This window comes from Canis lupus, chromosome X (genome assembly GCF_048164855.1).
Source record: "Canis lupus baileyi chromosome X, mCanLup2.hap1, whole genome shotgun sequence".
NCBI classification, from domain to species: Eukaryota; Metazoa; Chordata; class Mammalia; order Carnivora; family Canidae; genus Canis; species Canis lupus.
The window spans coordinates 23777198-23792608 of NC_132876.1; the positions used below are offsets into that span (position 1 = coordinate 23777198).

General features: G+C 39.8%; 1 pseudogene; it reads right to left on the minus strand.

Annotated features, from left to right (window-relative positions):
• Window positions 1-1004: 1004 nt before the first annotated feature.
• Window positions 1005-15411, minus strand: part of LOC140628418 (Y-box-binding protein 1-like) — a 202931-nt pseudogene continuing 188524 nt past the window's right edge.

Below are 15411 nucleotides of genomic sequence, written 5' to 3' on the forward strand. Positions count from 1 at the left end.
ATATGTATATCAGTCTAATTCTAGACTCTATTGGATTCCATTTATCTACCTATTTCTTCTTCATTATTAAACTTCATTATTAAACTCTTTTAGTCTTTGCAGCTTCATAATGCTCTTATACTCCTCTTTTAGAATCGTCCTGACTATTCTTGCCTTTTTTTTTTTTTTTGGTCTATCTCATCTCTCCTAAATGACAGAAATGTGTTAAGATCTACTCCTATTGTTTCTGGATATTTTTCCTTGCATTTTATGTAGTTTATGTTCTGTGTATTCTAATTGTGTTATTTGGCATATGAATATTTATGGCAGTTATATCCTTATTGTAGATGGTGTCCTTTATCAAAACATGATTTTATCCCCTTGAATTCAGTCTTCTCTGATATTAATATCATGACCTCTGCTTTCTTCTTTCATCATTTTTATGGTATATGTTTCATAATTCAGTAATGCTGTTTTGGTTTTCAATTTGTTTTCTTATCTCTGTAGTCCCCCTTTTTATTTTATTTTCCTAATTCCATTGTTTTATCATTTGTCTTTGATGTCTAATTTCAATGACTATGCTCTTGAAATTTTTCTTTAATGGGAAATGTTTACTTTAAGCATGGATTCATTATCTGTATTCCCTTCATTCCTCCTTTCTCTCCCTTGCTCTCTCCTAGTGTTTTTCTGGAGTTGTCATTCTATATCTTTTCATTTATTCATGTTTCACTAAAAGACTTATCCGAGAAATTCTATATATAGTGTTATGAATTCATTTCACTCAATTCTTACTTTGTGTCTCTCTCTTTTTTTAAAGATTTATTTATTTATTTATTCATTCATTCATGAGAGACAGAGAGAGAGAGAGAGAGAGAGAGAGAGGCAGAGACACAGGCAGAGGGAGAAGCAGGCTCCATGCAGGGAGCCCGACATGGGACTCAATCCCCGGACTCCAGGATTACACCCTGGGCCGAAGGCAGCGCTAAACTGCTGAGCCACCCAGGGATTCCCAACTTTGTGTCTCTTTAAAACCTTTGGCTTGACGATGAGGCATTGGATGTTTTAATCATATTTTGCTGACTGAAGGCAATCACAGTTAATGTATGTATCCCTACTTTCATGTCTGTAATTTTCTTCAAGTATCTATAATAAGATTTATTCCACCTAATTCAGTAATTCTCTACCCTCACTATGCACTAAAATCATCTGGGTAAACTTGTTTAACGTACCAGTGCGTGGGCCTTGCCTCTAAAGGTTTTGGCTCACCTTATCTGGGCTGATGCTGACAAAATGGCAATTTTAAGCAGATCCCCAGGTGGTTACTTGAATGCATAGTTAGAACTGGGAGCCATTGACTCAAGTGGCAGCACAATTTATTCCATGTAGATACCATTAGCTCCAGGTTGTCCTCTAACACAAGATAAGCCTAGAACCTTCCCTTCTAATAAATATAATCAATGCTAGGGGAAAAAAATATATGAAACCTTTGGGCTTGGCCATAGTACTTATTTAAATTTTTTTTAGAGGGAGAAAGAGTGTGAGGTGGGGAGGGGCAGAGGGAGAAGGAGAGAATCTTAAGCAAGCTCCACACCCACAATACAGCTCAATGCAGGGCTCCATCTCATACCCTGAGATCATGACCTGAGCTGAAATCAAGAGTTGAATATATGACTAACTGAGCTGCCCAGGTGCGCCTGGCCACAATACTTATCCTGTTTGCTTGTGGGGGAGGGGATTCATCACTGCATGTCCATGTGACTCTTCTTTCTGAGCTTCTCACTCCTCTGAATAATTTTGTCTTATTTAATTTCTTGTTTGTTTTCCATTCTGCCTACTCTCAGCTGTTGCTAGAAAAAAATAGCTGTGGGTGATTATGATTGCTTTGTCTTCTTACTCCAGCATCTGTCCTAGCCTACAAAAACCAAAATGAAGCTGCATAGACTTGCTTGTACTTTTTTCAGTATCCTGGCAAGATACTGAAGTAGTAAAGAGTGACTTCTCCTCTTGTGAAATTTTCAAATCTATTCCTTTCAATCTACTTTCAAGGGTTTTATCCACCCACATTCTCTCCACTGTACTAATTCATGGGATATAGGGGCTTGATGAAAGCTATATCAGATCTGAGAATCTTCTATTTCTCATTTCCCATGGCTGTAATTTTTCAAAGATTGTGGCATGAGTATGAGCCTTTTTTGTTTGATTGCTGCTTGTTTTTTTTTTTGTAATTTTTCTTTATTATTCTTTTTGTTAAAATTTTGGAATAGATTTTGTGTGAAAAAACCTTGTTCCACCATCTAACCCTGAGAGTTCATTTATGTTGTCTTATATATCTAGATTTGTTTGTTTAAGAAGTGCTACAGTCCATGGTCCTGTATTTCTACCTATTCCCATGGTCTAGGGGAGCCCAGAGCTTACATTTTTAATCTGTGATATGGTTAAGAGTACTTATTCCAGTACTAGAATGGCCCTGGTTTGTGAGGATTAGCCACTAGAGATTAAGTTAATAGTATAGAGAGTTCAATTTGTTATTCTGTTATCAAACATAGAAATATCTTATTGCCATATTTTCTAAGTGACTGTATAGGGATGTAAGACACAGAAATACTATCAGGAATTTCTCTGGGCAGAACAAATCTCAAAGATTTGATTTGGGAAGATGAGATATTTCAACTGACATTACAGTGCAGCATAATTCAGACCTGCCACAAGGGAGTTAGAAAAGGGTGAATCTCTCCTTCAAAAGAATTTTTGGACATCTGCTCAGTATGATTTTGATTTTGGGCAGTGATACTGGTTTGGTCATTTGGTCTCAAGGTTAATGTTTCTTGGTATTAGGTGACCAAAAGAGAGTTACATTACATGTTTAGTATGATTTTTTCCTTCGACAAATATTATTGGAAAGCTACTATATGTTAGGCACTATTCTAGAAACGGGATATATAGCAATTTTATCCTAGAGACACAACCTCTGCTCTTTTGGAGCTTATGGTCTAGTAGGGGTGATAGACAAAAACAGATGAATAAATAAAAAATACCATGTTTTTACTGGGTAGTGATCAGTGCTAGAAAACAGATAAAGGCAACTACAGAGATAGATTAGAGTGAAGTTGGGGCTACCCTAGAGAAAATGGTCAGGACAATCTCTCTGAGTAGATACCATTCAAGCAGGACTTGTTTAGGTGGCTGAGGTGTCACATAGGCAAGGATGCTCTATCAAAAAAGAAATGGATAGTTATATAAGTTTGTGAGATGCTACATGCTGTTTTATTCCTGGAGCTTTTAAATAAAGATTAATATAATAAAGGCTCTTGGAAGTTCTGCAGGAAAGAAATCACTTAACTTTGTATAGCTCAGTGTTTCTCAAGCTTACTTGATGACTTTTATCTGTGATTCACAGTCTAGGGAATGAGACATTTGTTTTGGGAAACACAGTATAAAGTTTGATACGATAGGCCATAGTAGATCCTAAATTCAGAGAAGTCCTTTAACTAATGACCAATAATTTAGAACCCATAATTACAGGAAAATCTGTGTTGAATCTTCCCTTCCCACTGGTCATTTGGTCTCAAGGTCATTTGCTCAACCCACTGAGCAAAAAGAGGCAAATGGCAATAAAACAGGCTGAGATAGAGGATATAAAAACATTGAGAATCATTTTAATTTTTTTATTGGAGTTCAATTTGCCAACATATAACAAACATAACAACCAGTACTCATCCCGCCAAGTGCCCACCTCAGTGCCCGTCACCCAGTCACCCAAACCCCCCGCCCACCTCCCTTTCCACTACCCCTTGTTCATTTCCCAGAGTTAGGTTTCTCTCATGTTTTGTCACCCTCACTGATATTTTCATGATTTTCTCTCCTTTCCTTTATTCCCTTTCACTAATTTTTATATTCCCCAAATGAATGAGACCATATAATGTTGTCCTTCTCCGATTGAATTATTTCACTCAGCATAATACCCTCCAGGTCCATCCACGTCGAAGCAAATGGTGGGTATTTGTTGTTTCTAATAGCTGAGTAATATTCCATTGTATACATAGACCACAACTTCTTTATCCATTCATCTTTCATTGGACACCGAGGCTCCTTCCACAGTTTTGCTATTGTGGACATTGCTGCTATACACATCGGGGTGCAGGTGTCCCGGCGTTTCACCGCCTCTGTATGTTTGGGGTAAATCCCCAGCAGTGCAATTGCTGGGTCGTAGGGCAGGTCTATTTTTAACTCTTTGAGGAACCTCCACACAGCTTTCCCGAGTGGCTGCACCAGTTCACATTCCCACCAACAGTGCAAGAGGGTTCCCCTTTCTCCACATCCTCTCCAACGTTTGTTGTTTCCTGTCTTGTTAACTTTCCCCATTCTCACTGGTGTGAGGGGGTATCTCATTGTGGTTTTGATTTGTATTTCCCTGATGGCCAGGGATGTGGAGCATTTTCTCATGTGCTTATTGGCCATGTGTATGTCTTCTTTGGTGAAATTTCCGTTCATGTCTTTTGTCCATTTCATGATTGCATTATTTGTTTCTTTGCTGTTGAGTTTACTAAGTTCTTTATAGATCTTGGATACTAGCCCTTTATCTGATAGGTCTTTGCAACTATCTTCTCCCATTCTGTAGGTTCTCTTTTAGTTTTCTTGACTGTTTCTTTCGCTGTGCAGAAGCTTTTGATCTTGATGAAGTTCCAATAATTCATTTTTGTTTTTGTTTCCCTTGCTTTCATGGATGTATCTTGCAAGAAGTTTCTGTGGCCAAGATCAAAAAGGGTGTTGCCTGTGTTCTCCTCTAGGATTCTTTTTTCCAATGGATAGTCTTTCCTGCTTTCATGAATATTAGTTGACCATAGAGTTGAGGGTCCACTTCTGGATTCTCTATTCTGTTCCATTGATCTATGTGTCTCTTTTTGTGCCATTACCACACTGTCTTAATGATCACAGCTTGGTAGTACAGCTTGAAATCTGTCATTGTGATGCCCCCAGCTCTGGTTTTCTTTTTCAATATTCCCCTGGCTATTCGGGGTCTTTTCTGATTCCACACAACTCTTAAGATGATTTGTTCCAACTCTCTGAAAGAAGTCCATGGTATTTTTTTTTTTGAAGTCCATGGTATTTTGATAGGGATTGCATTAAATGTGTAAATTGTCCTGGGTAGCATTGACATTTTCACAATATTAATTCTTCCAATCCATGAGCATGGAATATTTTTCCATCTCTTTGTGCCTTCCTCAATTTCTTTCAGAAGTGTTCTATACATCTTAGTGTATAGACCCTTCACGTCTTTGGTTAGGTTTATTCCTAGGTATCTTATGCTTTTGGGTGCAATTGTAAATGGGATTGACTCCTTAATTTTCTTTCTTCAGTCTCATTCTTAGTGCATAGAAATGCCACTGATGTCTGGGTATTGATTTTGTATCCTGCCACATTGCCAAATTGCTGAATGAGTTCCAGCCATCTTGGGGTGGAATCTTTTGGGTTTTCTAGGTACAGTATCATGTCATCTGCAAAGATGGAGAGTTTGACTTCTTTGCCAATTTGAATGCCTTTCATTTCTTTTTGCTGCCTGATTGCTGAGGCTAGGACTTCTAGTACTATGTTGAATAGCAGTGGTGAGAGTGGACATCCCTGTCTTGTTCCTGATCTTAGGGGAAAGGCTCCCAGTGTTTCCCCATTGAGAATGATATTTGCTTTGGGCTTTTCGTAGATGGCAATTAAGATGCTGAGGAATGTTCCCTATATCCCTACATTCTGAAGAGTTTTGATTAGGAATGGATGCTGTATTTTTTCAAATGCTTTCTCTGCATGTATTGAGAGGATCATATGGTTCTTGTTTTTTCTCTTGTTGATATGATCTATCACATTGGTTGCTTTACGAATGTAGAACCAGCCTTGCATCCCGGGGATAAATCCCACTTGGTCATGGTGAATAATCTTCTTAATGTACTGTTGGATCCTATTGGCTAGTATCTTATTGAGAATTTTTGTATCTGTGTTCATCAGGGATATTGTTCTATAATTCCCCCTTTTGGTAGGGTCTTTGTCTGGTTTTGGAATTAAGGTGATGCTGGCCTCATAGAATGAGTTTGGAAGTATTCCATCCCTTTTATCTTTCAGAACAGGTTTAGTAGAATAGGGGTTGTTTCTTCTTTAAACGTTTGATAGAATTCCCCTGGGAAGCCATCTGGCCCTGGATCTTGTGTCTTGGGAGGTTTTTGATGACTGCTTCAATTTCCTCCCTAGTTATCAGCCTGTTCATGTTTTCTATTTCTTCCTGTTCCGGTTTTGGTAGTTTGTGATTTTCCAGAAATGCGTCCATTTCTTCTCGATTGCCTAATTTATTGGCATATAGCTGCTCATAATAGGTTTTTAAAATCGTTTGTATTTCCTTGGTATTGGTAGTGATCTCTCCCTTTTCATTCTTGATTTTATTAATTTGAGTCTTTTCTCTCTTCTTTTTAATAAGGCTGGCTAATGGTTTATCTATCTTATTAATTCTTTCTTAGAACCAACTCTTGGTTTTGTGGATATGTTCCACAGTTCTTCTGGTCTCTATTTCATTGAGTTCTGCTCAAATCTTTATTGACTCTCTTTTTATGCTGGGTGTAGGGTCTATTTGTTGTTCTTTCTCCAGTTTCTTTAGGTGTGAGGTTGCTTTTGTATTTGAGTTCTTTCCAGTTTTTTGAGGGAGGCTTGTATCGGGATGTATTTCCCCCTCAGGGCTGCTTTTGCTGTGTCCCAAAGATTTTGAACGGTTGTGTCTTCATTCTCATTAGTTTCCAGGAATCTTTTTATTTCTTCTCTAATTTCCTGGTTGACCCTTTCATCTTTTAGCAGGATGGTCTTTAACCTCCACGTGTTTGAATTCCTTCCAAATTTCTTCTTGTGATTGAGTTCTAGTTTCAAAGCATGGTGGTCTGGAAATATGCAGGGGACAATCCCAAACTTTTGGTATCAGTTAAGACCTGATTTGTGACTCAGGATGTGGTCTATTCTGGAGAAAGTTCGATGCGCACTTGAGAAGACTGTGTATTCAGTTGCGTTTGGATGTAAAGTTCTGTAAATATCTGTGAAATCCATCAGGTCCAGTGTATTATTTAAAGCTCTTGTTTCTTTGGAGATGTTGTGCTTAGAAGATCTATCAATTACAGAAAGCGCCGTGTTCAGGTCTCCCAGTATAAGTCTATTATTATCTAAGAATGTCTTAACTTTGCTTATTAATTGATTGATATACTTGGCAGCTCCCACATTAGGGGCACAAATATTCATGATTGTGAGGTCCTCTTGTAGGATAGATCCTTTAAGTATGATATAGTGTCCCTCTTCTTCTCTTAGTACAGTCTTTGGGATAAACTTTATCTGATATGAGGATGGCTACCCCTGCTTTCTCTTGAGGACCATTTGAATGGTAAATGGTTCTCCAACCTTTTGTTTCCAGGCTGGGGGTGTCCTTAGGTCTAAAATGAGTCTCTTGTAGACAGCAAATAGATAGGTCTTGCTTTTTTATCCAGTCTGAAACTCTGCGTCTTTTGATGGGATCATCCTTATCTTCCTCATTGCCATCTCTCTAGGCTGTCTTTGGTGAGAAGGACCCCTACAGAATCGTGGTCTATAACCTCGGTCCATATTCTGTCTCACTGGTCTCCCTTGTTCTCTTGCACTCTGGTTGTCAGCACCTTGCATCACTTCTCCCTGCACAGGAGGGTTAGAATACTGTGGTAGATGACCATAGGGTCTCCGCATGTAGTAAGGTGGGAAACGTCTCCTGCGGTAGAGCCGGCGCTGTTGGGCCTGGCCTTCGGGAGCACTTTCCAATCTCTCGTTCTTTTCCCCACTCTCACTATTGTGGTAATTCTGCTGGTAATTGCGTGGAGGACCCTTGCAACATGGATAACATCTATGGTTACGGTCTGCTGTGTATTTATTGCCTTGCACTGGAACTCCACCAGGTCCTATAACATTTGCTGCCTCCTCACCCTTTTGTCCTTCAACAACATCAAACTCCACAGTCTCTCCATCTCCTACACTGTGAAGGTACTTCCAGGGGTTATTCTTCTTTATGGCAGTCAGGTGTACAAATACATCTTCCTTGGTATCATTCCTGTTGATGAAACCATATCCATTTCTTACATTGAACCATTTTACTGTTCCCAAACCTTCATTGCGATGAGCTTTTTGTCCCTGTCGGCAGGCACCGCCAATGTGAGGCTGCCCAGGGCACAGCTCCCTGTGCCGCTGCAGATGGTGCCAGGTTTGGTGTCTGCAGCACTGAGGGCAGGGGGGGCGGAGGGGGCAGTGGGCGACTGCTGAGTCTCGGCTTTGCTGCTCACGGTTGCAGTGATGGTGACTGGGGCGGCTGTGGCAGCTGCAGCTCCTCTCGGGGTATGATGGTAACTAGAGTGCACCTATACTTCTCAATGAGTTGACTTATAACCTTCTGCTTGAACCTTTCATTTCCTTTATATCTCGTTAGTTTCACCAGTACAATCCCCATCCTAGAGTATGGTAGAGTATCCTGTATATAGTTGGTTCTCAATAAGAGTGCATTTATTATTAAAGAATGACTAAATTAATGTGTATTGAATACATACTATAAAATGGAATATTAATGGAGTCATTCATAGCTAAAAGTGAGAGAATATATGTGAAAATGCTTAACACAGGGCCTGGTACTCAATACATGCTGTTTTTACAAAGTTTACTTTTTTTAGTCTAAAATGTATTAGAAACATACTTGATAGAAGAGAAGATGCAATCAGAACCTCAAGTTTAATTCCTAACATGATGAGTATTTTCTCCAAAATATTCCAAGACTAATCAGTAAAACCAGGAATCTTGCTATAGGAGTATGAGTAATCTATTTGGTCAGTACCTCAATTAAATTGAAGAAGATCAAATAATCAAATTAAGAACACTTTAGTGACTTATGTACACACACATACATAAATGAACATAAGGGATAGGATTACAAAGGAAAAAGAAAAAAAAGGGATAGGATTACCACCATGAATGTGGACTTAGAACGTAATAAACATGGTTTTCCTTCTTATGGAAAATAAAGATCTTAATATAAATCTGACATCTACATTCAGTTCCCCATATTCTCTTAGGAGGACAGAGTGCAAGCAGTGACCACCATTTGTGCAATGAAAGGGGAAAACGAAAAGTCAAGTGTTCTCTTTTGTCCAATTAGTTGTGGTTTCTGGAAAGAATAGAGATTATAGAGAAAGTAGAGCAAGGTGCAGCCAGGCCAAAGTTCAAACTGAGATATCACTATCATTTTGTTAAGAACAGTCATTTTATATTTGGAGTTTCTCAGACTCTAAAATGATATTCATGTATGTTTCTTCAAAGATCTGGATTTCCTATAGTATTTATTAAAATTTTAAGATAATATAACAATGTTGAAGCACCATAACTTATGTCCAGGTACTAAAATAAAACACCAAACCAGAGACAGATTTTCATGTCTGCTGATTCACTAAACTAATATTTTCATGACCCTAAGATAATGTTAGCTAGTTCCTTCCCTAGTTGTAAAACTGGAAAGATTGATGAGATAAACTTGATGCCTGACCTTGACATTTGTAAGAGTAAGTTAAGTTTAAAGCTTGTCAAAAGACTGACAGTTCCTCTTTAAAATCAATTTCCCAGAATATTAAATGATGTTTTATGCACAAGTGCATTTAATTTGATTTTTGCCATATCATAGAAATTACCAAGCATAGTGTTGGAATTTTTAGGTGGAAAAAAACCTTTCAATCTTTATTCTAAAGTTGAATTCTGAACCCCTGAGGATGGCTCCTTTTGAAATATCTTTCCAGTTATAAATGTATTAAAGGCTTTATTAATAAGTCTGCTTTGAAAGCATAAAATATCTTCCTCTGGCCTTGAATGTAGTGGGCTCTCAAAAAATATTGTTGAAGTGTGCTGTGACTTTGTCTCCTTTTGAAGATTTATTATAAGGGGAAACAATGAGGAAGACCTCTTGACTCCAAAAATTAGAGACTAAGAAGCTTTGACATAGCTTTCCTAGTACACAGTTCAATGGAAGAAGCAAGCTTGCCCTGGAAGAAACAATGCAGGATCTGGCAACTTGTAGCATCAGTGCCAGTATTGATGAACCAGAGGATTCTGAATGGCAGTGCTCCAGGGCTGAGACCTAGAGCCAAATTGGAAGTAAGGAACATAGGAGATGAGATGGGATCTAAAATAAACTAATGTTTGCCTTTTACCTTATTGTCATCCTTGGACCACTACATCAAAATCACCTGGGGAGTTGTTACAAAAAAGATTCCTGAGCTATACCCTAAATCTACTGAACCAGATTCTCGACTGGGGAAATACCTTGCAAATTGCAGTTTTAAGCAATCACCCTCAAGTGATTATTATGAATATCAAAGTTTCAGAACTACTAAACTGATACTTCTGCAAGTGGGCTAACATCCTAAGGTATAGCTCTTCCCAGGATTCTTTGCATTCGAAAAGGAGTTTAACCAACTATATATTCTATCATGAAGCAAAACCTGAAAATAGCAGCCAAGACTGTAGAAATATAGTTGCGTAGACACACAGGAGTGTGGAAAAAAACTTCAGCACCATAGGTTTTCTTCTTTCCATGCACAGAGCTTACATATTACCCAATGTATTTTCAAAGGCTTCTGCCCATTTCAGCAGAGTTCAGCACTGCATCAAAGTAGCCAGCACCAAGGTCACTTGGCCCCACCCACTTAGTGGTCATTTGGCAAAGCTTCTTGGAATCTATTTTGGAAAGAGGGGCTTAGGGTCATTTATGATTTCTAGTTAACTACAGATTAGGCAGAATCTAGATTCAACCTCCAATGTGAAAATATCTTTCTAAACTGTGATTACTTTTCTGTATCTGAAAGAAGTCTAGACTGGTTAATAGAGATGAATTCCTCCTTGAATACACAGAATTCTGCTGCGCCTCAGAGTCTCCTGAACATATCAATGGTCAAAAACACAAGACCATATCTGAATCAGAGATAGAAAACTGGGCTAAAGGGCACCTGGGTGGCTCTATCTGCCTTTTGGTTCAGGTTGTGGTCCCAAGATCCTAGGATCAAGTCCCCCATCTGGCTCCCTGTGGGAAGCCTGCTTCTCTGCCTGTCTCTGCCTCTCTCTGTCTTTCTCATGAATGAATAAATAAAATCTTTAAAAAGAAAAAGAAACCTGGACTAAATTATTCTAGCCCAATGAATTCCATGACAACATAGTTATTGGTTTTATTTTAATTAAAAGAATTCTGGGGAAGCGGGGCAATATGGTGGAAGAGTAGGGTCCCCAAGTCACCTGTCCCTACCAACTTACCTAGATAACTTACAAATCATCCTGAAAACCTACGAATTCGGCCTGAGATTTAAAGAGAGAACAGCTGGAACGCTACAGAGAGAAGAGTTCGCCCATCTATCAAGGTAGGAAGACGGGGAAAAAAATAATAAAACAGCATTCAGTGTGGGAGGGGGCCCCCATGAGGAGCTGGGCTAAAAGGGGTGGCAAGTGCCCCCAGGACAGGAAAGCCCAGCTCCAGAGAAGCAGGAAATTTACCAATCTTCCCCGATGGAAAGGCGCTTGCAGGGAGCTCGGACAGGAAGGATCCCAGGAGGGGCAGTGGAGCCCCCAGGTTCCCAGGGGCACTAACAGAGGAGGGGCGCCCCGGGGGAGAGCGCGCCACACCCCCGTGGGCCAAGCTCCCTGAAGTGCTGCAGCGCGCGCCCGGCAGGGCCCTGGGAGCAGCTCCGGCGGTGGCTCAGACGGTGGCTCCCTGCGGAGGGGGCTGCGTGACCTCAGTAGCACGATTCCAGCGGCGCAGGCCCTGAGCCCAAGGCACCGGAGGACACAGCCCAGGATCCGTTGCTCCCCTTGGGACAGGCGGAGGTGGGAAGGACACAGGGCAGCAAGGACGTTCTCCAAGGAAACAATCCACAAAAACAGGGACTGGATTCATATTATGATGACACTAAATTCATTTCTTTCAATAGTAACTCTGAACGTGAATGGGCTTAATGACTCCATCAAAAGGCACAGGGTTTCAGACTGGAAAAAAAAGTTTCTGTTTCCAGTTTCAGACTGGATGGACCTGGAGGGTATTATGCTGAGTGAAAGTCAATCGGAGAAGGACAAACATTATATGGTCTCATTCATTTGGGGAATATAAATAATAGTGAAAGGGAATAAAGGGGAAAGGAGAAAAAAATGAATGAAAATATCAGTAAGGGTGGCAAAACATGAGAGACTCCTAACTCTGGGAAATGAACAAGGGGTAGGGGAAGGGGAGGTGGGCAGGGGGTTTGGGTGACTGGGTGACGCCGGCACTGAGGGGGGCACTTGGCGGCGGGATGAGCACTGGATGTTTTGCTATGTGTTAGCAAATTGAACTCCAATAAAAGAATAATTAAAATTTAAAAGAAAGTATAGGTACACTTAAATGTACCAGGTATTAGTGTTGTGGAGTGTTTGTGTAAACCTTTGTTTAAAGCAAATACATGATTTTACATTTCCTGTCAGTTTCTGCTGTCTCACCTATCTTCACTCATATATCTACTCACAGTGGTTTACAGATTTTTTCTTTTTTGTAGTGAATTTTGTTAATATAGAATAAGTGGGCCCTGCAAAGCCCAGAAGGAGAACTTTGTGAGGTAGAAATAGGACTTTGGGCCATTTTTCAACAGGAAAGGATGGTCTGTCTTCACATTTTGCTTTAGTGCTCGATGGATATTTTCTCTATCACAAACACTGGAGTTGTGATTAGGAGTTAGTAGTCTGCAAAGTGAAACCCAACTGGGTTGCCGAGAGGCAGGCAACTGCAAAGGAAAGCTCAGGCAATTATGGATTTGCAAGAAGAATAAAAGGTTTCCCTAGTGGTTCAGGATTGTATAATCAAATCTGTGTCTGTCAATTGCTAGAGTCAGATAATGGATTTTGCCTAATCCATTATAATGGATTACATAATCTGAAACAGAGGACCTGTAAAACCCATTAAAAGGGATACTTGAGAGAATGAGCATGGTGCTATACAGACTTTGAAATTGCTTTTCATAAGTTATCTCCAAATAATCAAATCTAGGGAGGAGAGGAATGAAGCAGGAGGTGATAGGTATTTCGCTAAAGAAGAAAATAGGCATTTCTACTTTATTGTTTCTTCCCTGGAATAATGGTGATAATAATAGTAATTTAAAAAAAATCTAGCAGGAGATCTTCCCTCCACCACTCTCAAATGAAAAATCAATAGGTAATGTTTCCTAAAACCTCTACCTTTATTCAAACTCCCAAGTACAACCCCTCATCCCCTTCTGTCTTCTCTCTTCCTTGAACAGATTTTATTAAGGTAACTCTTATTTGGGTTGATGCTGATTTTCATTCCTTCTCTGGATTTTGCTACCTATGCAAAATAGATGTGAGACAGGCGCTATAGATAAGATGGTACCTGGTCTGTTTCTTATCTATTCAGAAGATGAACACATTTATGCTAATAAATGTGTGCATGAGACAGCCACACACTATCCTATAACTTATATCATTGGTTGTTCTGTGCCAAGGAAATTGTTATCTACAACCTATAGAGCCTCACTCTCTCAATCTAAACAAAACTTTTATGATAGCCATATTGGCAAAACATTGCTGACATAAATTTTATGTGGGGATAAAAATATGCTTGCAGGATGTGTAAATTTTATATGGATGTATAGATTTCAGAATTCAAATGTAGCAAATTGATGAGATGGCCAGGGAGAGCTGAATTTTCTTTTTTAAAAGGTGATAAAAATAACCCAAGGGCTACAGACTCAGATAAAAATAAATGCACTATATAATGTATTTGATTTAATTTATGATGTCTTTCCTGTGCCTATTCTTAACAGACTGGGGGTATAATGCCAGTAGGTCAGCAGAGGTGCTGTTGATCCCTTACCAAAAAAGACTCTTCCCCTCGGATGAGTGTAAGAGATGTAGTGGAACCTATGAAGCGCTGTCTTGATCTTCCTTTGAGTAAGGATGCATTGCTCTGCTACTGGGAGTGAGGTTAGAAAGACAGCCTCCAGCTGCAGAGGATCGCCTCACTCCAAGTCGCACTCCTTCCCAGATCATTCATATCCTATGGTGGATGTAAGAATGAAAAAGAATAAAAAGGCCTCTTATCTCAGTCCAATTTGGAACAACTCTGAATAGCCATCCTAGCTCCAGAGGCTCCAGAGTTCCCTGTGGAGACAGCCCAGTCATCCTTGAGCCTGCCTTGCAACTCCGTGTCTACCTCTCCCCTTCCTTTCAATTTCCTTTCTTTTACAAGTGTTGCTACCACAGGCACTTCTTAATAAACATCCTAGATGCTAAATTCTCAGTGTCTGCTTCCCTGGAAACACAATCTGGGACCTATGCCACATTATGACTTTTGTGGGTCCTGTGAACTTTTGCTTTCATTGGCCTCATTCTCCATATAAGAAATATTAAAAATAAGATCCTATGGCTATATTGGTATAAAGATGAATATGTTAATATTTTATGATAAAACTTTTTCTTCTACCTAAAAGTTCATGGTTTTCTTTTAATTCTGAAAGGACGAAAGGCAATTTTTTGGGCCTCAGGCACTGTGGCTATTGTGCCCAATGGGGTAGTCAGCCCTATCTCTGACAGGAGGCAATTATGCATCAAGCACATTAAAAGATTATGAAGTCTGGGAAGACTGCTTTTGTTGCTCTGTCTTCCAACCTTAGATCATCAGGCCCTTCAAATACCTCCTACTTTCCAGGGAAACCAACTAGCAGCTAGCCTTCATTTCGGAAAAGATCATTTGTAGTAAGATGTAAATGATGTAAAGCTGAGGTTTAATTATTTTAACTCTATAAAAAGGTAGTGGTGGATACTTACTTTGTATGACAGAATAGTTTTTGTTACCAGTTGTGTCATTTCCTTTCCACCCCCCATCTTTCTATGTCTACATTTGCTGCTGTTCTGTTAATGCTTCTTCTTTTTTTTTAAGATTCTGTTTATTCATGAGAGACACAGAGAGAGGCAGAGAGACAGGCAGAGGGAGAAGTAGGCTCCATGCAGGGAGCCCGATGCAGGACTGGATCCCAGGACTCCAGGACCACGTGCCAAAGGCAGGTGCTAAACCACTGAGCCATCTAGGGATCCCCAATGCTTCTTAAACATAGATTGAATCTCAAACCTGGAAGGCTCAGATGGCTCTTCTCCATAGCATTATCTATGTGTAGATGAGGTAGGGAGCAGTTGAAAGAGGAGTAAGGGCGGTGCCTAAAGTGAACTAGTTGTCTGCTTCCTCCCACCTCCTTCAAGCCTTTATTCCAGGTTGATCAGCTATCTCTTTTTGTTAAAGATTTAATTTATTTATTCATGAAAGACACACAGAACTACAGAGAGAGTCAGAGACATAGGCAGAGGAAGAAGCAGAAGCAGGCTCCATGC